This window comes from Protopterus annectens, chromosome 1.part0, assembly GCF_019279795.1.
Source record: "Protopterus annectens isolate FY-2018-M chromosome 1.part0, PAN1.0, whole genome shotgun sequence".
In the NCBI taxonomy this organism is placed as follows: Eukaryota; Metazoa; Chordata; order Ceratodontiformes; family Protopteridae; genus Protopterus; species Protopterus annectens.
In genome coordinates, this window is record NC_056725.1 from 1,451,015 (window position 1) to 1,472,736 (window position 21,722).

Consider the following 21,722-nt stretch of genomic DNA (forward strand, 5'->3'; position numbering starts at 1 on the left):
GGCTGGGAGCCAGTCACTACCAGTTTTGTGCTCTGCCCTTTAGTCTCACCACAGCCCCCAGGGTGTTCACCAAATGTATGGTTGTAGTGACAGCTCACCTGAGACGTCGAGGATTCCAGGTGTTTCCGTATTTGGACGATTGGCTCCTGACCACCCCCACTAGGCATCTACTCCTTCAGAGCAGGGACGCTACTATTCAGCTTTGTGCCCAGCTGGGAATCTCTCTACATTGGGAAAAGTCTGCCTTATTGCCCTCTCAATCTGTGATTTTTATAGGCACAGATATAGACACAGTAAACATGGTGGCTCGTCTTCCTGCCAAAAGAGCACAGAACCTGGTTCTTCAAATTCAGCGTCTTCTCCCCTTATAAAGGGTCAAAGCCAGGATTATTCTGCAGCTCCTAGGGACCATGGCTTTCATCATACTATTAGTGCCACTAGCCAGGTTACACAAGAATTCTTCAGTGGCTTCTGTCATCTCAATGGTCTTTTCAGCACCTTCCATTATCCCATCACATTCTGCTGACAGAATCTTGAAAGAAGGACCTCCTTTGGTGGACATTACCCAATCAACTGACCACGGGCGCTTCATTTGTTCCTCGCCAACCCATTGCCACTGTGACCACAGATGTCTCACAGATAGGGTGTGGGGGCATTATCTAGGCAGGACTGTCCAAGGCACATGGCAAGATCACAAGACTCACCTGCATATCAACATTCTAGAGATGAAGGTGGTGCTCCTGGCGTTGCAAGCACTTCATGACCTTCTTCCTCTGGGGACTATTGCAATACAGTCAGACAATATGTCGGTAGTATGGTATATCAGCAAACAGTGTGGAACCAGATCTTACCCACTCTGTCTAGAGGCCATGCAAGTTTGGAAATGGGCGATACCTTCCCAGCGTTTTCTGGTGGCAATGCACATTCCAGGAGCGACCAAAGTGATAGCTGACAAGCTCAGCCGGAAGATCCTGATGCCTCATGAGTGGTCTCTGAAACAGGAAACAGCGGAACATATTTTCTGCAGGTGGGGACAGCCTTGCTGCGATCTCTTTGCCAGCCCAATCAATGCCAAATGCAGCAGCTACTTTTCCCTCATCCCCCCTCCGGGGGAGTCACCTAGAGATGCACTTGTTCACGATTGGCCCCTGGGTCTCCTGTATGCTTTTCCTCCCTTTTCTCTCATTCCCAAGGTTATTCAGAAAGCGAAATGACTGGGAAGAAAACTGATCTTCATTGCTCCTTACTGGCCTCGTCAGCTTTGGTTCCCCTTCCTCGGGTCTCTTCTGGATGATCCTTGGATTCTGGACCCAGTTCCAGACCTGTTGACTCACATGTCAGGTTCGCTTCACTCCTCCTTACACACCCTCAATTTGACAGCATGGCTGCTCCAGTTTCACCCCTAGTCAGGCTTCACAACTTCTTGCCTTCTGTGACTCATATCCTTATGTCTTCTCATAAACCTTCCACTAGGAGACTATATTCCAGTAAATGGAGAAGATTCTCTCTTTGGGCAGAGAAAATGGATGTTGACCCCTACACTGCCTCCATTCCAGTGGTTTTGGAATTTCTTTCTGAGCTTTTTTACCAAGGATCTGTGGCTGCCACTATCAGAGTTCAATTGGCAGTGATTTTAAATTTTCATCTAGGTTTTCGAGATTCTAACTTGATGTCTCATAAGCTGTGCAAAACCTTCCTTAAAGGTGCCACTTTAAGACCACCTGTTCAAGAACCTGTGGCCTCATGGGATTTAAATTTTGTGTTATCTAAATTAACTGTCCTGTTCTGGCAACCATCCAACTCATCATGTAAACCTTCATGGCTTTACCCAACTAGTCCGGTCGCCAACCAGGATAAATAAAAACTCCAGCAGGCACACTACCCTGGATTGGATACTAGTCAGTAAGAGCCCCCACTCATATATAACGGGCTGCTTATCAGATAGCCTCAGTGATCACTCCCCAACATTCCTACTAAAAAATACCTATACCAAGCTAAACCTGTCATCTACCATCAAATACGTAAAAAACTACACTTTAACCCACTCACATTCATCTCATCCTTCAAAGAATGTAACTGGCATCCTCTAAAGTACCTCAGTCTTGATGACACAGTTGAATTTTTTAATACTACCTTCCTGAGCATCCTTAATTACCATGCCCCCATAAGACTTTCCAGAACCAAAGCACAACCCTCCCCATGGCTACAGAAAACCACTAAGTCAGAAATGAAAAACAGGGATAAAGTCTGGGAGCACTGGCGCAAAACCAAAACCCCCTCAACTAGACAGAAATTCCTAGAACTACGCAATAGAGTCAAAAAGCTAATAAAACAGGACAAATTCCAATACTACCAGTCTGCCCTAGACTCCTCCCAACACAGCCCCAAACGATTCTGGTCCTCCATAAACTCCATCCTCCACCCAGGTAAAGTCAGTACCCCTCCTCCTAACATCCCTCACTCCTCGGAAAATATTGCTACCTCATTCAACACACACTTCACACAAACCATACTATCACTAGCTAAACAACACAACCCCCCCTCCCCTCCAACCCACACCTTCAACTAGTAATCTCCCCACTGCCTTCTCTTTTTCTCCTGTACCTACCTCCAACATAAAAAAACTCTTAACTAATAAAACTTAAGCCCACCAAATTAGCAGCAGACAACCTCCCAAGTGAATACCTACAAATCGCAGCTGATGCTCTGGCAGCCCACCAAATTAGCAGCAGACAACCTCCCAAGTGAATACCTACAAATCGCAGCTGATGCTCTGGCATACCCAGTATCCATTTTGATTAACCGATCTCTGTCAGAAAGTTACGTTTCCACACTGCGGAAAGTATCACATATAATTCCACTCCACAAAGGCGGACCCTCCACAGAACTAACCAATTACTGCCCCATAGCTATTCTCTCTCCACTCTCCAAAATACTAGAGAGATGCATACGCTCTCAGGTCTCAGACTACCTCCTTACTAACAACCTCCTTTCCAATACTCAGCATGGTTTCCGACCAAACCATAGCACCACCACTGCCTTACTCTCCTTTACTAACACTATCCTTCAGCATAAAAACAATGGCTATCTCTCCTCTGCTACTTTCCTAGACCTATGTAAAGCATTTGACATGGTCCCACACAAACAACTTATCTCTGTCCTCAATAACCTATCCTTCTCTCAGTCAGTCACCAACTGGTTTCAGAGTTACCTGTCTGACCGCCAACAATCTGTTGTATGGCAGAATGACATATCTCCCTAACTACCTGTCTCCATAGGGGTTCCCCAATGATCCATCCTTGGACCCCTACTCTTCTCTGTTTTCACCAATAATCTAGCCTCTGCCACCAAACATGGCACACTCATACAATACGCAGATGACTCATCCATCATCTGCTCAGCCCAGTCCCTACCCAAACTGCAAAAAGTCACACAGGAAGCCTTTTCCTCTGTTGAAACTTGGTTATCCAATGCCCAATTAATACTCAACCCAAACAAAACTAAACTACTCATCTTCCAACCCACCAAACATACTCAAAACAACTCTCACTTTAACATCACAGCAAAAGACAACACCACTATATACCCAATTGAACACACCAAATTGCTAGGAGTGGAAATAGACAATAAACTAAAATTTGACATTCACATATCCATGACCATAAAAAATGTCCACAAAAAACTAGGAGCATTATACAGAAATAAGCAACTTCTCACCAAAGCAGCAAAGATTTCAATAGCAAATTCCCACCTTATCTCCACCCTACTTTATGCCACTCCAATATATACCAACCTAAGGCAATGCGATCTAAACAAGCTAGAGACCTGCTACAACAAAATCACCAAATTCGCCACAGGGGCATCCTACCATAGTCACCACTATCTCTTACTTGCTGAACTGGGCTGGCTTGAACTCCCTCACCTCCTTCAATGGTATCAACTCTCACTCGCCCACAAACTAGTAAACCATCCACTAAATGTCCCATCCCTCCAGAATCTACTCCAACCCTATCGCACCACCAGACCACTAAGATCCAGCAACAAAAATCACTTGCAGATCACTAAAGTCAGTAACTCTGCTGGTGAGGACTATTCTCTTGCACCATAGCCAAATTATGGAACTCCTTCCCACCCACAATTACCAACATACCATCATGCACCCACTTCAAAACTTTACTAAAAGCACACCTAAAAACATGCTGGCTATGCCCTTGCAACTCACACTCTAATATCACCCACCCCATCCAACCACTACATTTCTTTCCACTCCACTAACTACCTTGATTATAGCAAGCTCAGATGCTCATAAGAGCCTAGTACTTATTATACAGCAGGAACTTCTTCTTGTAAGATTTGTTAATGTCTGTTATGTACTTCACAGATAAAGATTCTAGTTGTCTACTGATGTACTAGGTTCTTCATCTGTAAATATGTTGTAAGTAATTGCTATGTTAAATTGTTAATCGCTATGTAATCCAATGTAACTACTGTCTGTTTATTTTAACTGTGGAGCTTTTCTCCCTGGGCCTCCGCTGAAAATGGACCTATGTCCAGTCGGACACTCCCGGTTAACAAATGTAAATAAATAAATTAACATCTCTGCCCTTTGAGCCTTCTCATTCATCCTCTTTGAAAATTTTGTCTTGGAAGACGTTGTTTTTGGTGGCTATCATGTCTGCCAGATGGGTGCCAGAGTTGCAAGCATTGTCTGTTAAACCACCTTATCTGATCTTTCACAAAGACAGGGTGTCCCTTCATACTAATCCCGCCTTTGTCCCCAAGGTCTGCTTCCATGCCACTTTGAATCAGTCCATAGAACTTCCAATTTTCTTTCCAAATCACTCCAACACAGCTGAGTACAGGTTTTACCAGCTGGTTGTCCATAGACAATTACGTTTTTATTTGCACTGGACTAAAGACATCAGAAAATCAGATCAATTATTCATTTCCCCTTTTCCGAATCCAGGTTGGGCTTACCAGTTTCCAAAGTAACTCTCTCTAATTAGATTTCTAGCTGTATAGCTTATGTTTACAATTCTGAGGGTAAACCTTTACCCTTTAAAATCAAGGCTCATTCTACCAGATCTCAGTCTACGTCTGAAGCCTTTCAAGCTAGGGTCCCACTTGATAATATCTGTGCAGCAGCAACTTGGGCTACCCTTCACACATGTATTACTCATTACAAATTGGATTTAACCTCCAGGGGTAGAGCATCTTTTGGTTCCACGGTACTCAGGAGTATTTTTCCTTGAGCAACCCAAGAATAAGGTGCTAGGAACGCTGTCCCAGGACTACAGAACATAAAGAAGTTATGTACTTACCATAACGTTCCATGTTTGTAGTCCATCTCACCCTTCATTCTTACGAACCCGCCCGCCATCCAGGAAATACCTGGAGACAGAAAAATGTTAATTTCATTATTTATGGAGACCTTTTAGTATTGGCTTATTTCTGTATGTTATTATTTCTTCTAGTCAGCAGCAAACAAGATCTGGGGATTGTACTGGTACACCATGGGATACCTACCTAGCCACAAGCCAACCAGAAGTCTTTCAGCTTGTAAATAGGCCTAGTCAGAGCCAAGGATCGGCTCTGATCCCATATGTTAGAATGAAGGGTGAGATGGACTACAAACATGGAACGTTATGGTAAGTACATAACTTCTTTTTGTTTCTGGTGTCACTCATCTGAGATTTTATTTCAGCTCTAGATTGACAGCCACTCTATCATTATGCACACACGTGCATCAGGATTAAATCTCACCTTATCAGTCTATAATTATCAGAAAATGAATAAAGTCTTCATAATCTATTCTTAGTCCAAACCCTTGCGCTTCTGGATACTTTGTAACCATTTCACTTGAGTCACTTTATTAGAACAAAACACAGCAGCACAGTATTCAATATGAGGCCTCACCATTGCCTTACAAAGATGAATTAAGATAGTCATTTCCCTACTGACATCCGTGTGGAGAATGTCTTTTTTATTATTGAATAACATTGCCAAATAACAGCTCTTAGATTGTCTTCAAAGGTAAAGTCACTTAATATCACTAATTCCCTTACAGTGCTCACACTTTTTAAAATAGTACTATTCAGAGCACAGAGGTACTTAAAAATGGCAACCTTCTTAGCTAGTACAAAGAAGAGGTCTAAGCAAAGGCCCCTGAAACATATTATAAGCACTAATAATGCTCAAATTTCATTTCATTACTCTTGTATATTCTATTATTGCACATGTAATTTAAGATATCTTTTTTTTTTCATTCTCTTGCAGTTTGAGGAGATATCTTAGAGAACATCTTCCACTATCAGAGACGAATGAAACGGCTCCCCAGATGAATGGGTATGATAATTTCTTTACATATTTGCTAGTAGTCATTACATGGTTGCTTGTTATGTGTGCTCAATGTCAAAGTGCGTACCTGTAGACATGTTAGTATTTAGTTAGATTATTGCCTGTTACATATTACATATGGAAGTAATTGTATATAGCGGATCATTGGTATGTACTAAGCTAACGACCACCAGAGCCGTTATAAGCCTAGCCACGCAACCCAGCCCAATTGCATCCTCTTTTAACATTTGCATCTTAATTGGGGTGGGTTATGTTTCTTAGGGAGGGTTATGTTATTAAGGAGGTTGCTAAGAAGTTATGTGGGAGGGTATGTCAGTTAGGGAATATTTACTGTAAGCTTCTGTCTATATAAGAGACATGGGGGCCAGCCTGGGGATGAATTTATGATTACTCATCCAATGTTAGTTAGAGAATGTTTACTGTCAGCCTCTGTCAATAAGAGATATGGGGGCCAGCCTGGGAATGAATTTGCATTTTCCCATCAAATGGTTGAATAACATTAGAGATGAACTCTGCTTCACATGGATGGGGTGCCTATTCCAGAGCCTGGGGATCCTTTGAGTCACATATCTGTCTCACCAGCATGTTCTGTTTGTCACAAGCAAAGTTTAAATCCCTGGATCTAGTGTTTTTGGTGCTGTTTTCTTGCAGATATACAAAAGATCTATTAGGGCTGGATCTAAGGATGCTTTATTTGCAAAGCACAGATCACCTCTCAACAACCTGTAGGAGATCAAGTATAGAGACAGGGCTCTAAGGTGATCTGTATAGGACAATGTGTTAATACCCTGGTTTCTCTTGGTGAAGAACCTATGTGGGCATTCCAACTGTTGCATATACCTAGTCAGGTACATACCAAAGGGGAAATTGTACTCAATTATGGGTCTGATAAGGGATGAGTAAAGAGGTACTATAACTTCCTTGAATCTGGATGCCATACCCTTACTTATATGTTGGGCGACAGAGTGATTTTCTTACTACCTTGTCTATGTGCTGGTCAAATGCTGTAGTACTGTCTATGTATGTTCACAGATCTCTAACTACCGGGTCAGTTCTTAAGGGTGTCTTATCAACAGAGTAATTTTCCCAGGTGGAAATTTTCCTAAAAGGCACTATAATGCACTTTTTTGCATTGACTTTTAATCCTTGGCTTTGGCACCAATCTTTTGTTAGTGTTAGTCCCACTTGCAGGATACTAGTGTCATAGGGGTTATTTATGCTGGCTCCCAATTTGCAATTGTCTGTGAACTTGGTGAGCCAGAGGCCCTTGACATTAGCTTTGACATTCGAGAAGTAGATGCCAAACAAGGGTGGGCCCAGCATGGAGCCCTGTAGTACTCCACTGGTGACCTGTCTCCTGGTGGAGGTGATCTCACCAAGCCTGACTTCTTGGGTCCTATCTGCAAGCCAGCTGGCAATCCATTGGGTTGTAAATTTATTCTTAGTTAAGTGACTTTGTCCAAAATGCCTGAGTAGAGTATTGTGTCCAGTGCCTTAGCCAGGTCTAGGTAGGCAGTATGCACAGTTTTCCCTTCACCCATTGCCTCTGTTACCTTCTCAAAGAAGTCTACCAGGTTAAGTGGGCATGACCTTCCTTTGACAAAACTAAATTGAGATGGGTCCTATGCCTGTAGGCTGACAATGTCTTTGGTGATCATTTTCATGATAATTCATTCCAAGGAGTTGCATATTAGACTAGTCAGACTACATGGATCTGTAGTTTTTGGGGGTGAGTTGATGGTACATCCTTGTGAAGGTGGATAACCGTTGCAGTCCTCCATTTGCCTGGTACATAGCCTGTCTTGAGGCTGTAGTTGAAAAGTGACTCAAGTGGTCCTGATAGGTCATGTTTCAGGCTATTTAGTTGGCAACCTGGGATATTGCAAGGCCCTGTTGAGGCTGTGTTTGCAGCCTTAATGAGTGCCCCTATGATCTGCTCCTTGCTGACAGTTGGGGGGGGGGATTCTTGCAGAGATTTCACAAGGTGTGGCGGGGAAGTGAGGAGTAAAGTTTGAGATGAATTTGTCAGCCAGCAGATTCACTAGGTCACTCTGCTCAGTGAAGGTGGTACCATTTACTACCAGTTCTGCACACTGTTATGTGATACCGTTGAAGTTTTGGATATAGCTGTAGAAGGCCTAATGGATGGCTTTAGTCTGTGAAGCTATCTTCACCTGATAATTGGCCTTGTTGGATTTAATTAGTCTCCTGTTTGGTTTTATTAGTGAACTATTGTCATTATAAGTTTCTCTTTCTGATTTTGGCCATGACTTTTTAGGTAGAATCAGTGATTGCAAAGTCATCCCCAGTGAAACACTCGGCTCACACCATAGACCACTGGGTGCTACAATCTGCTGCAAGCAGTGGTCAGAGATGGTTATAAGGTCAACAAACACCAGCTGAAGACCTGGAAGATGACTGGAGAGAAAGTACAACAGTTCAAGGAATTACTCATTGCTGTAGCACTCCAAGAAGAAGAAGAAATAGGTGAAGTTAAAGAAGAATGGCAGTGCCTCAAAGCAGCATGTGTGAGGACTACAGAACAGATATATGACCCAGTACTTATGGAAATAAGGAACATGAGGAAAGGTGATGGTGAAATGCAGAAGTCCAGGAAGTCATCAAAAGAAAGAAGGAGTGCACGAAAAAGAGGGAGATAGAAAAGACAGACCAGGCTAGGAAGTAATTTTGGCTGGCTAACAAACAGGCTAAGAATGGAGTTGCAGTAACAAATAACAGAAAGGGCAGGGCATCAGAGGCACTCTACTAGCTTCTGGAAATTGACTTTCAGTAGGTGGCATAAATAAACTATATCAGGTTGTAATGCAAAGACATAAAGATAAAGAAGATAGTCACCCTTCATGTGAGATGCCAGCAACAAACTGCTCACTTGCCCACAGGACATCAAAGGTAGATGGAAGGAATACTTTCAGCAGCTTCTGAATGAAGAAATCCCCACAGAAGCTGTACTGCTCCAGACACAGCCTATGATGAGAGAAGAAGAGGGGTCCATCATAGAAGAAGTAAGAACAGCACTAAGGAAATTTAACTCAGGGAAAGCAGTAAGCTCAGATGAGGTCACAGCAGATATGGTAAGGATGCTGGGTGAAATAGGGGAGAAATGACTCCTGAGGGTACTTGTAGCATTGTGGAGAGGAAGGTGTATCCCAGACAAGTGGAGAATAAGCATACTCACATCAGTGTACAAGAACAAAGGGGACAGCCACAACTGTGGGCAGTACAGAGGTATCAAACTCCTGTCACATTGCATAAAACGTCTGGAAAGGTTGATTGATAAATTGATATGCAAAGTAGTAGAAAGTAAGATGGAAGATGAGCAGTTCAGATTCAGATCAGGATGCTGCACAATTGACGCAATGTTTCCATTGAGACAGATAGTTGAGGAGAAGCTAGAGATGAGGAAAGAGTCCAATTGGGTATTCCTAGACTTGGAGAAAGCATATGACAAGGTCCCAAGAAACCTGATTTGGTCAGTCCTGTGGTGGTTCAAAGTCCCAAAAATATTGGTAGAATTTGTGCAAGTTATGTACAAAGACCCAATGACTCAAATACAAACAATGTTCAGTCTCACAGATGGGTTCACATTGGGAGTGGGTGTGCATCAGGGTTCAGCTCTGAGCCCACTGCTGGTCATATTGGTGATGGATTACATTAGCAAACAGGCTGATGGGTGAAGGTCAACAAAGTTGTTGTATGCAGATGATGTAGCATTTACAAGCAGACTCTGAGTAAGAAGTTCAGCAAATTATAGGGGAATGGAATGTAAAACTGAAGGCACATTGGATGAAACTGAGTACAGCTAAGAGAGTGGTTATGGCAGCAAACTGGGAAATCAGAAAAAGCTGGGAATTCAGATAGAAGGGAAGATAGTGGAACAGTTTAACTGCTTCAAGTATCTGGGAGGGGTGGTTGAGGAGAAGAGAAGTCTGAGTGAAGAGGTCAAAGCTAGAATCAGAGGGACTGCAGCCAACTGGCTTAGAATGTCAGGTGTAGTATATGACAGAACATACCTCTCAACCTGGAAACATCAAAAATCTGGACAAGGCCCATGAAAAATAGGTACAAATCTGTATGCTGATTAACGTAAAGTTTGCATACATAATTAAGTAACCCTGCCGACTCCAGTGGAACTGAAGAACAGACAACCAAAATATGGCACCAGAGTTCCCCTGCAGCCATTCCAATGTCCCATTACCTGTCTATTTTGCCTCATTTACCATAAACACTAATGTGTGCATACTGCTTTACTTCTATAATGATTATTTGGATTTTATTTTTACATTTTACAGCACAATGCACAAACACTAATAGAGATCTGCTAAAAAAAAGCAACATTGTCCCACAATGAAAATAGAATTGGCATTAAAACTTCTGTGCCCTTGAAACTCACATTCATTGAAACAGCATTGAAACCCACACCACATCTAAAGAAAATGCATCTGGCCAGTGGTGGATAAAGATTACCTTTGGGGTGTTTTCAAATCATAGGCCCCTTGCACACAAAGCAAGAAACATACCACCATTTCTCAATTTCCAATCAAAAAGTCATCTGGGATCTGCACTACAACTTCACATCCAAGTCTACCTTTTTATTCTGCAAGGTGAGAAAACAAGCATGTTTTACCAAACTTTTAAATGCATAACCTGAGTAAGAACAGTTACATACTATTATAGAACATATCAGCTCAGCGATAGTTGTGAACAATTATAATCAAGTTCCTCCTACAACATTTCTCTTTCATAACAAATGGGCACAGATGAGAAGCATCTAAGAAGAGCAAAATAAAATGAAGACAATATCTGGCATAAAAAGTTCATAAAAACACTCATCACAACTATGATGGTCAACCCCTCCCCCCCCCAAAAAAATACCATCCATCCTGTCGTGTCATGTTCAAAATGTCATCATGGATCACTGATATAACAGACTACATGAGCACATCCGTATCTATTGCTATAACCAGTCTGATTTTGTACCTCTAACATGACTCTAAAAGTTAATACTGTATTATTCCAATGTCAGATGAAAGGCATACTGATGCCTATTTTATACTAAAAACAAAAATTGCTGTCCATTGAGTTAGACATACACCAAGTAAACTAGAGTGAATAAAGACATTTTTGAGAGTTTAAGCATTATGACCCAATGAAAGGCATTAACCGTGCAACTATCAGGCAGATAACCAAAGAAGAAAAAAAATCAAATGTGCAGACAGTAATGTATAAATGCTTTACAATATTAAATGTGCAATTAAAGGGAGAGTTTTAGGATGTTTGCTGCACACTTGTGACAGTCAATGTTCAAATAGATGCCGGTTGACTGGCTTGTCCTGTCCATACATACTAAATTTAACCTTACACTTGTGGCTCAGGTTATGGCTGAAAAGCAGACCGGTTCACCTAACAGCAAGCAAATCAAAAAACAATTAAAAATATATAAGCAATGGTATAAGGGGCAGTTATTCTGGAAGAGCAACAGCACCATCACTGACTGCTACTACTGCTTGTCCCAAGACTTTTAAGCACACCTGCATCTTCACCCAGAATAATAAATAGCTCTCCCATTTTAGTAACCCACTGTAATAAGAGCTCGGTGCTGCAAACCATCGAGTACAATGTGACACAAACCACAGAAACACTATGCTACATTCAACAAGTATGCAAAACAGCCAAGAAAAACAAAAATGCACAAATATAAACATATAAATAACATATATTTATTTATAAATAAAAATATATAAACATTCAGTTTTTTTAATAAGTGCAGTATGATACTGCCCAAATCCCAAATACACTAGGAAGTGAAAGCAATTATAAAGATTGTCACTAAACTAGTGGGTATGTAAATGACATAATATGGATGTGTGCCCCATGACAAAGGCAGCAAACAACGCTTACTTCTTCCTTGAAATTTTTATATTTACGTATTAAATCAAGTAATCTGCAAGTTAAATGTAAAACACCAGACTCCCCCAGTATAGTAAATAAATAAAAAAATAAACACACACACACAAAAAGAGCGATCCTAAACTGACCCGTGTCAATCTGTAAGAATCAGCAACCTGCATCATCTGTCCTCCAATACTGTAACTGGCTACTTTGCTTATTTAGGCCACTGAACTTTGCACAAACATTGCTGTCATTTACACCACAGCGATATTCTTCTTATATATGTTCAAGTCAATATCGGTGATGTGCAACATTAAACTCTGTTGTGTGCTCAACTAGTGCCCAGCCAACAAGACTCAATCCATCCCAGACAGACAGAAAACGACAGCCAACAAGGGTTCCTGGTACTTACCATCTGGAAAGGTAAACTGCAGAGTAACAAGAAGGGAAACACTTGAAAAAATAAATATCGGGCCATAGTCTGTAATAATTACAGTAAGCTATGTATAGCAGTTATCCAGGCTGACACAGTAACGCTATGTAAAAGTTTAGTGGTGCTCAATGATAGTGATAAACTGACTGTTACTTTATCCTGTCTCCATTAGGCCTTTGTAATCCTGTTACAATTGCTTCCTACAGACAGCAAACCCATACTCTTACTGGTGGACACACACACACACACACACACACACACACACACACACACACACACACACACACACACACACACACACACACACACACTCACTCACACACAGACACTCACACACACATACACACACACACACATACACACACACGCACACTCTGCAGGTACCTGCTAGTTTCCTGAAGCAGCAGTCATTAGTCCTTCCCTTCCTGCTCACACAAGCTCTGCACTAGTAGTAGTAGTACCCAGACGCATGTCCTTCCGGCTCGCAGGTCCATTCAAGCAGCCAGCCGAAAATGCATGCACATGAGCCCTTGAGCTCAATTCTGACAGGCTGACAGAGCTGACATCATCGTGCACGTGATGATGTCAGCTCAAAATGCAGAAAAACAAAAAATTTAAAAAAAAGCTGTGAAAAATCGGAAAAGAAGGGGTGCCACTCGGGAATCATGGCACCCCATTATTTGACCCCAAAACTTGGTAAAAAATGAGAAATTCAGTATGGTTGGGAGGTATGTGACAGAAGAATGTCAAATAAACTGAAAAGTAAAGTGTACAAAACAGTGGTGTGACCAGTACTATGTATGGTGCATTAACCCAGACAGTAAAGGCAGAGTAGATGAAGAAGCTAGAGGTGATGGAAATGAACTGTCTGAGATGGGGGGTAGGATGTACACTGTGGGACAGATGAAGAAATGAGGTACTAGAAACATAAGGCAAAATAGCTCCAATTGCAAAAAAGATCAAACAGAACAGATTATGGTGGATCAGACACGTGCAGAAAAGCAGAAGTCAATCTGGTGAAGATTTGGGACGGGCAGGAAGAAGACAAGCGGAAACAAGGGTGTCCAGCAAAGAAGTGGAAGGATCGTGTGAGAGAAGATCTGTGACGGTCAGGCATGAGTTTCAACAAAGGAACGAGTGTGACACTGAACTAATCGATGGCAACAGTTAACACTACAACTTATTCCCATGTAAAAAACGGGAAGAAGGGGCTGATGGTGATGATGAATGATGATTATAGACCCTGTTGTGATTAGGATTACCTCACTGTGGTTTGTTTTCGGGGTTTGATTTGGGCTTACTTCTGACAGGTGCAGCAGTTTACATGTTTGTACAGTGTTTCTGTAAAAAATTCTGCATAGGCTGTTGAGAACTCTGGGATGGACAAGGCATTGCATTTTGACAAACTGCACACTAACTGCTCAAGGGCATTTATTATTTATTTATTTATTTATTTATTTGCATTTGTTTACCGGGGGGTCTGCTGGGCTAGGGTGAGCCCATTTTCAATAAAGGCCCATGAAGAAAAGCTCCAAAAAACAAAACATAATAAAGCTACAGAATCAAAATACAGAAATCAAGCACTGATGGTACAGAACACTACACTGCAGAATAGGTGATACAATAAAATAGATAACACTAGTTATACAGATGTTAGATTTTAAGTATGCAAGCCAAGTGTTAGCCACAAAGTTTGAGAATTCATTTTATGCTCAATTTCTGAGTGACTTGGTTGGCTACAATCACCTGCATTAGAAGCTGAAGTTAACTGCAAACTTGCAGTACTGTGTTTTATTCTTCTGTTAAGTGCAAACTTGCAGTTTTAAAAGTACTGTATTTTATTTTTTCTGTTACCTAATTGTTTCATTGAATAGTGTGCTGTGTGTCTCTGCAGTCATTTTCTCACCCACCCTCCCTGTTCTTGTTTTGGTGTTAGTGTTGGTGGCTCTGGAATTGCCCGCCCCTCCTGTAAATCTGTATTTGAACACTCCTCCTGGGTCCATCTCATTTGCTCACTTAACCGAGTACAGTGAGATCATATTCTGAGTCTAGTGTTCACACTACTTAATACAGAGAGAAGATTTGAGAAGACCAACCCACTTACTTCTTCCTTCCTCTCTCCTTGCACTTTACTAACAAAGAAAAAAGAAAAAAATGCACTTTATTCATCTGCTTTTACTGTACTTGTGTTTCCTCCTACTTTATTTTGCTTTTGCCTCTTAAAAGTACTCAATTTTATTTATTCTGCTGCATTTTACTGCCTGGTAGTAGCCTGATTAAATTGTAACTGTTATTATAAGTCTTTTTGTTTAAGCACTTGTGCTTCATACCAGTTGTTTACACTAAGAAGCTTTGTGGTATGCACTGTTGTGGCAGGACAGGTAGGTTACATCCTTCTAAGCTGGGAATTGCTGATTGAAGACTCAGTGTCTGCTATTCTAAAAGTGTATTAGTTCTGGTTTAAGCACTTGGGCTTCAGGCCAGTTATTCTACATTAAGAAGGTTTGTGGTCTGCCCTATTGTGGGAGGAGTGGCTAGATTCTGCCCTTCTGAGCTGGGAATTTCTGGTCACAGGCTTATTGTGCCTGCTTATTTGAACTGTTTCTTTCTGTAATTGGTGTGCCTTGTTGCTGTAGCATAGACCAGATTCAGGCCTGCTGAATCTAGCTTTGTATAACTTGAGCACTGATCCAGGCCATCTTTTTTGGGAGAAGGTTCCTCTGCACCCTAGTGGCAGGAGTGTGTAGTTAGAACTTGTGTGGTTGAAGACTGCTGGAACAGGGCTCAGTTTTGAGCTTTATTCATCTGCTTTTACTGTATTTGTGTTTCTTCCTACTTTATTACTAGAGGCATTTACTACAACTCTGATCTGAGATATATAACAATAAGTATCCTTTTCTGTGCATTTAAAAGTGTTTTTTTTATTGTATCTGCTTTATTTTCTGAAAAAAAAATGTTTCCCACCTTTCTAAGCTAGTATAGTCCAGTTTTCAGGTTAGGGCTGAATTCAGGGCTGTGTTACAAGTCTCTGTGTTTGCCCATACCTTACTTGGATAGAAGGAGGTTTCTCTGTTCACCTGTGAGAGAGGGGAGCTTTGAGCAGCCTATCTGTCTCTGGAGGAGTGCTATCAGCCCAGAAATTAGTAGTTTATTGGCCATTTTGGGCTAATTTCTATCTCTTTCATTTTCCTGCTATAAAAACCACATTTGCCCAGTTTTGCGCACCGGGCAGCACCGGTTAGCTAGGGTATAACTATTGAAAATTTTAATTGCAATCCACAAACATAAAAAACCAAGCGCTTTCACTCGGTCACGACCGAGCTTTTTCAAGGTACAAACAAGGTGTAATCAATTCAAAGGTATTATATAGTAAAAACAGGTCACATGACCAATATTGATAATTAAACTTCTTCTAAACCACACCTTAATTGTGTAGGTACCAATGTTAAAAATCCAAAAGCACACAGGATAGCAACCAAGATCTGTGCCTGAAAAATAGCACTAAAATGTATCAAAAACATTTTCTTCACACAAAAATGTAAAATTAATAAATATAATAAATATCCAATGTGGAAATAAAAATTAATAATAATGATTCATGAACAAGTGCTTCAAAAACAACAATGAAACATTAAGAATATATCCATGAAACATATTAAAAACAATACCCTTGTAGAAATTCCACAAATCATAACTCAAATAAAAGAAAAATAACAATGTTTATACTCAGTTGAGAACTTTATAGTTGGGCCATTCTCAACCTTAATACACTACTAATATTGATATTCTCATTTAAGCCAGGGAACCTACCCGCGTCCAACTTCAGTTGCCAATATAGTTTGCGGTATTCTAACCTGGCCTCCCAATTACCTCCCCTAATGTCGGGCAATACCTGTTCTAAAACTAAAAATTTTAATTCCATGCTGTAACAATCTTGTGAATGTTTGTAAAAAGCATTGTTCTCTTTACCTTTTGAAACATCATAAAGATGCTCATAAACCCTTCTCCTTAGGGGTTTCTCAGTTTTCCCTACATAAAAACTGAAACAATACATACATATACCCAAAGAGACCACCCCCTTAGATCCACAGTTGAAATATTTATTAGAATTAAACTTAAACTTCCTAGAGGGAATGTAAACCGTGTGGTTGTTGATCATAGCACTACACTGCTTACAACTCCCACATTTATGGGTGCCACATTTCGAAGAATCAGTTACTACCATAGTGTTTTGTTTCATCTCAAACAGATCTTTTAAATTGGCATCCCTTCTCCTAACAAAATGGGGACAGTCCTGCACAAATTGTCTCAGTTCATCATGTAGGGTGAGTATAGGCCAGTGCTTCAAAATGATATTCTCTATCTCCTGGGAATTAGCTGAATAAGTGTGAATAAAATTGCCTTTCAAATCCGGTTGTTTCACACCTCCATCACAGTCAAGGGCTGAAGAACCAGTTCCTAATAAAGGGGGATATTTAAGCTCCCTATTCAGTACAACTTCTTTACTCAATTTCTCAATCAAGGAGGCAGGATAATCTTTCTCTAAAAACAGATTCGTAAGAATATGAACCTCCTCAATAAAACTTTCTAAGGAGCTGGACATCCTAGATGCTCGAATAAGCTGCCCCTTAATAATACCTCTTTTCTGATAAGGGGGATGCCCACTGTCAAAATGGAGGTATGAATTAGAAAACGTGGCCTTTCTAAATAATTTAGATTGAAATTGCTGATGATCATAATCTTTAAAAAGAGTCACATCTAGATAGTTTTATGTATCTTTGTCAATCTTGTGAGTAAACCTCAAAAATTCAGTACTAGAGTTGATGTAATTAATAAACTCTCCAAGATTCTCCAATGTCCCTTTCCACAACAAACAAATATCATCTAGGTACCTCCTGTAATGCGCTATGTGCTCTGCCCATTGACTAGAAAAAATGAAATTACGTTCCCAATGGTATAGCACTATGTTAGCGTATGATGTAGCACAGGAGGCACCCATCGCTACCCCTTTTCTCTGCCGATAAAATTCTCCATTGAAATAGATAAAGTTATTTTCAAGTACAATTTCCATGAACTCCAACACCAGGTTAGTAATCTTAGTGTCTAGTCCAGATTGTGTTACCAGAACTTCCCCAAACCATTCCAAACCAATTCGGTGGGGGATGCTCAGAAAAAGTTCAGTGATGTCAATGGTAACCATAAATAAATCCAGACTAAACAAATGGTGATCAATTCCTTTCAAAAATTCCCATGAATCTTTACAAATATGTTCAATGGAAGATAAAAAGCTCTTGACAGTAACATCAATGAATTTAGCAAGGGGTTCAGTAGTACTACCAGCACCTAAAACAATCGGCCTAAATTTAATTGGGTCCAAACTTTTGTGGGTTTTAGGAATCCCAAAAATAACCGGGATTCTTGGTCTATCAACATACAAAAAATTATATAGTCGCTCATTGAACGCCCCTTGCAAAAGATGGTCATGTAAAAGAAAATTGATTTTGGAATAAGCAATATTGATCTCATTTAAGGAAACAAGATCATACTGGTCCATGTCCTGTAACATGTTATGCATATAGGATTCATATTCAACAGCATACATTAACACCACACCCCCTCCCTTATCTGGTTTCATTACACTACACGTCTCAGTAGGTCAATAAGTTCAATCTCTGTGGTACTCATATTGGTAGGGTGTGCAAAACACTGACCACTTTTAAGACCTCTAATATCCTTTTCCACCAATTCCTCAAAAACCTTAAGAGAGGGGTGGGTAGGTGGATTGAACATACTAGACCTGGTTAATCCTTTTTTACAATTAGTTTGCCCCTTAAAAAATAGAGTGAGATTTAGTTGTCTAATAAATAACTTAAGGTCCACTAATGTGTTAGTTATAATAGAACGGGGAACATAATGAAAACCCCTCAAAAATAGATTTAAAAAATCTTGGGTGGATGTTAAATCTGTATAATTGTAGATCGTGAAATTACCCCTTCTGCAAATAATGTGCCTACCTTCCAAATCTTGTGAGTCTTCATTAGAAGATAAATTCCTATCAAGTTCTAATTCCGAGGATTGTTCCAGCTTTGCTGCTGGTACTTTACTCCCCTCCCCCCTGCCGGGGGGGGGGGGTGCTGAAAATCCTGTGTGGAATGTTTTCTACCTCTCTCAGCAATCCTCTCACTTCTAAGGGGCTCGGTCACTGACCTAGGATGAGTATTATTATTGTTGGTTCCCTCCACTCTATCAGTGTTTGACCTAATATTCCATCTCCCCATAGTGGAAATTGGGTAAGCTGTCCCCTCTCTATATTAAAGATCTCTCTCCAATTTTCTTATTTTACGGTTCAAGATCTTATTGCAATATTGGTCCACTTCATAAAAAACACCATCGCAATTTTTCTTAACACTCACAAAATTAGTGTCCTTAACCACCTTTTCATTCAAAACATTCAAATCATTTAACAAAATAGTAGCTTTGTTTTCATATTCAACTATCATAAGTTTTAACATTTCTATACCAACCCCGTCAAAAATATCACAAAGCTTGTCATAAAAAACAGTTCCTGGTTGAACATTGTTTGGAAATTTATAACAACGAAGACCTTTAGGGACACGCTGAACCTGCAAGCATTCCTTGAGATAATCTATCTCAAGTTGATTACTTTTAAAGGCGTAAAGCTTGTCCCTCAATCCGTTGAAATTATGCTCAATGTTGTCATTCATATTAGCATGTACAGTACCTTGTCCAAAGTGAAACTGCTGACCAGCCCAAACGTCTAAATTAAAGCCTCCATGGTTAATGTCCATGTTATTTCTTTGCGTTAACGCTGCTCTTGCTGACAGAGCAGCTAGTAATCCATTACTAGAAGACGCTTGAACGGGAAGTTCATCTCGGACATTGCTGTTTGCACTAGGCACAGGAGAAGTGACACGTTTCCTTCGTGTATCCGCTAACTGCAGCTGGTTACCAGGTAACGCTGACACAATGTCAGAATTTCGTTCAGAAAGGTTGTTAGAGAGTTGAGTCAAAAGGGCCATAACTTGCTTAAATTCGGCCCATGTAATCAGAGCACTATCTGAATCATCCTTAAGCAATAAGGGTGTCTCAGTGAAACTTGTGTGTTCCGCTCCTTCTGCCATGGACAACCACAAAACCAAGAACAGAAAAAAATGAACCAAACCAAGAATAAAAATAAAATTGTCCAGCAGGAACAGGACCCAGAACTCACTCCACAGCCAAGAGTATGAAACAAATGAAAATTTGGGATGCCAATTTAAAAGATCTGTTTGAGATGAAACAAAACACTATGGTAGTAACTGATTCTTCGAAATGTGGCACCCATAAATGTGGGAGTTGTAAGCAGTGTAGTGCTATGATCAACAACCACACGGTTTACATTCCCTCTAGGAAGTTTAAGTTTAATTCTAATAAATATTTCAACTGTGGATCTAAGGGGGTGGTCTATTTGGGTATATATATGTATTGTTTCAGTTTTTATGTAGGGAAAACTGAGAGATCCCTAAGGAGAAGGGTTTATGAGCATCTTTATGATGTTTCAAAAGGCAAAGAGAACAATGCCTTTTACAAACATTCACAAGATTGTTACAGCATGGAATTAAAGTTTTTAGTTTTAGAACAGGTATTGCCCGACATTAGGGGAGGTAATTGGGAGGCCAGGTTAGAATACCTTGAACTGTATTGGCAATTGAAGTTGGACGCGGGTAGGTTCCCTGGCTTAAATGAGAATATCAATATTAGTAGTGTATTAAGGTTGAGAATGGCCCAACTATAAAGTTCTCAATTGAGTATAAACATTGTTATTTTTCTTTTATTTGAGTTATGATTTGTGGATTTTCTACAAGGGTATTGTTTGTAATATGTTTCATGGATATATTCTTAATGTTTCATTGTTGTTTTTGAAGCACTTGTTCATGAATCATTATTATTAATTTTTATTTCCACATTGGATATTTATTATATTTATTAATTTTACGTTTTTGTGTGAAGAAAATGTTTTTGATACGTTTTAGTGCTATTTTTCAGGCACAGATCTTGGTTACTATCCTGTGTGCTTTTGGATTTTTAACATTGGTACCTACACAATTAAGGTGTGGTTTAGAAGAAGTTTAATTATCAATATTGGTCATGTGACCTGTTTTTACTATTTAATACCTTTGAATTGATTACACCTTGTTTGTACCTTGAAAAAGCTCGGTAGTGACCGAGTGAAAGCGCTTGTTTTTTCATGTTTGTGGATTGCAATTAAAATTTTCATTTGTTTCATACTCTTGGCTGTGGAGTGAGTTCCGGGTCCTGTTCCTGCTGGACAATTTTATTTTTATTCTTGGTTTGGTTTGTTTTTTTTCTGTTGTAGGGTATAACTCTTCCCGGCTCCACAAAGTCTCCTCTTCAATTTTTCCCTTGGAACTAGACAAACTTTCAACTTAAGCACTCAAACCATTAATTTCCCAGCCCAGCACTTGCGCAAAACTCATAGCAAGCACTTATAAACCCTAGCACTAGACCCCCCCTATACTGTACAGAAGGACAAGGCTCTCTATTCGACCTTACCAGCCAATCAGTAAAACAGTTCACTGTACCTATCCAGGCATGTCCAAAGGGAAGTTTCAGGTGTACTCTCCAGTTCATCTGGTGAATCTGGGCATTTTGAGGCAATGTTACAACTGCCTCATGTACACAGGCAACCCTCTCCTCCTACCACCAAACAATAATAAATGCGAGAGATGCAATTATACAGCCAAACTGGAGACTAACCTCTCTCAACCCAAGACTGGATCAGACAGTCAAGAGGAGAAGGGAAATACTTGCATCACACCAGTCTCACATAGATCCATTAAACCAGCAAAAAACACACATAAATACACAAAAACATACTCAGAGGCTCTAAATAAAAAATCTGCAAAAGCAACAGAGATCTCCAAAGCAGACATCCAAGCAACCTCCACCCCCCCAACACAAACCATGAAACACATATTTCACAAAACCAGTGTGCCACTCG

The 21,722-nt window shown here is 40.3% G+C and overlaps 1 long non-coding RNA gene across 1 annotated transcript in view; it reads left to right on the plus strand.

Moving 5' to 3' along the window:
• LOC122801187 overlaps window positions 1–21,722 on the plus strand; it is a 270,025-nt gene that overhangs the window by 144,854 nt on the left and 103,449 nt on the right. The window contains exon 2 of the long non-coding RNA XR_006364674.1: window positions 6,277–6,345. This is a non-coding gene — a long non-coding RNA (uncharacterized LOC122801187). The remainder of the gene's footprint in view (window positions 1–6,276; window positions 6,346–21,722) is intronic.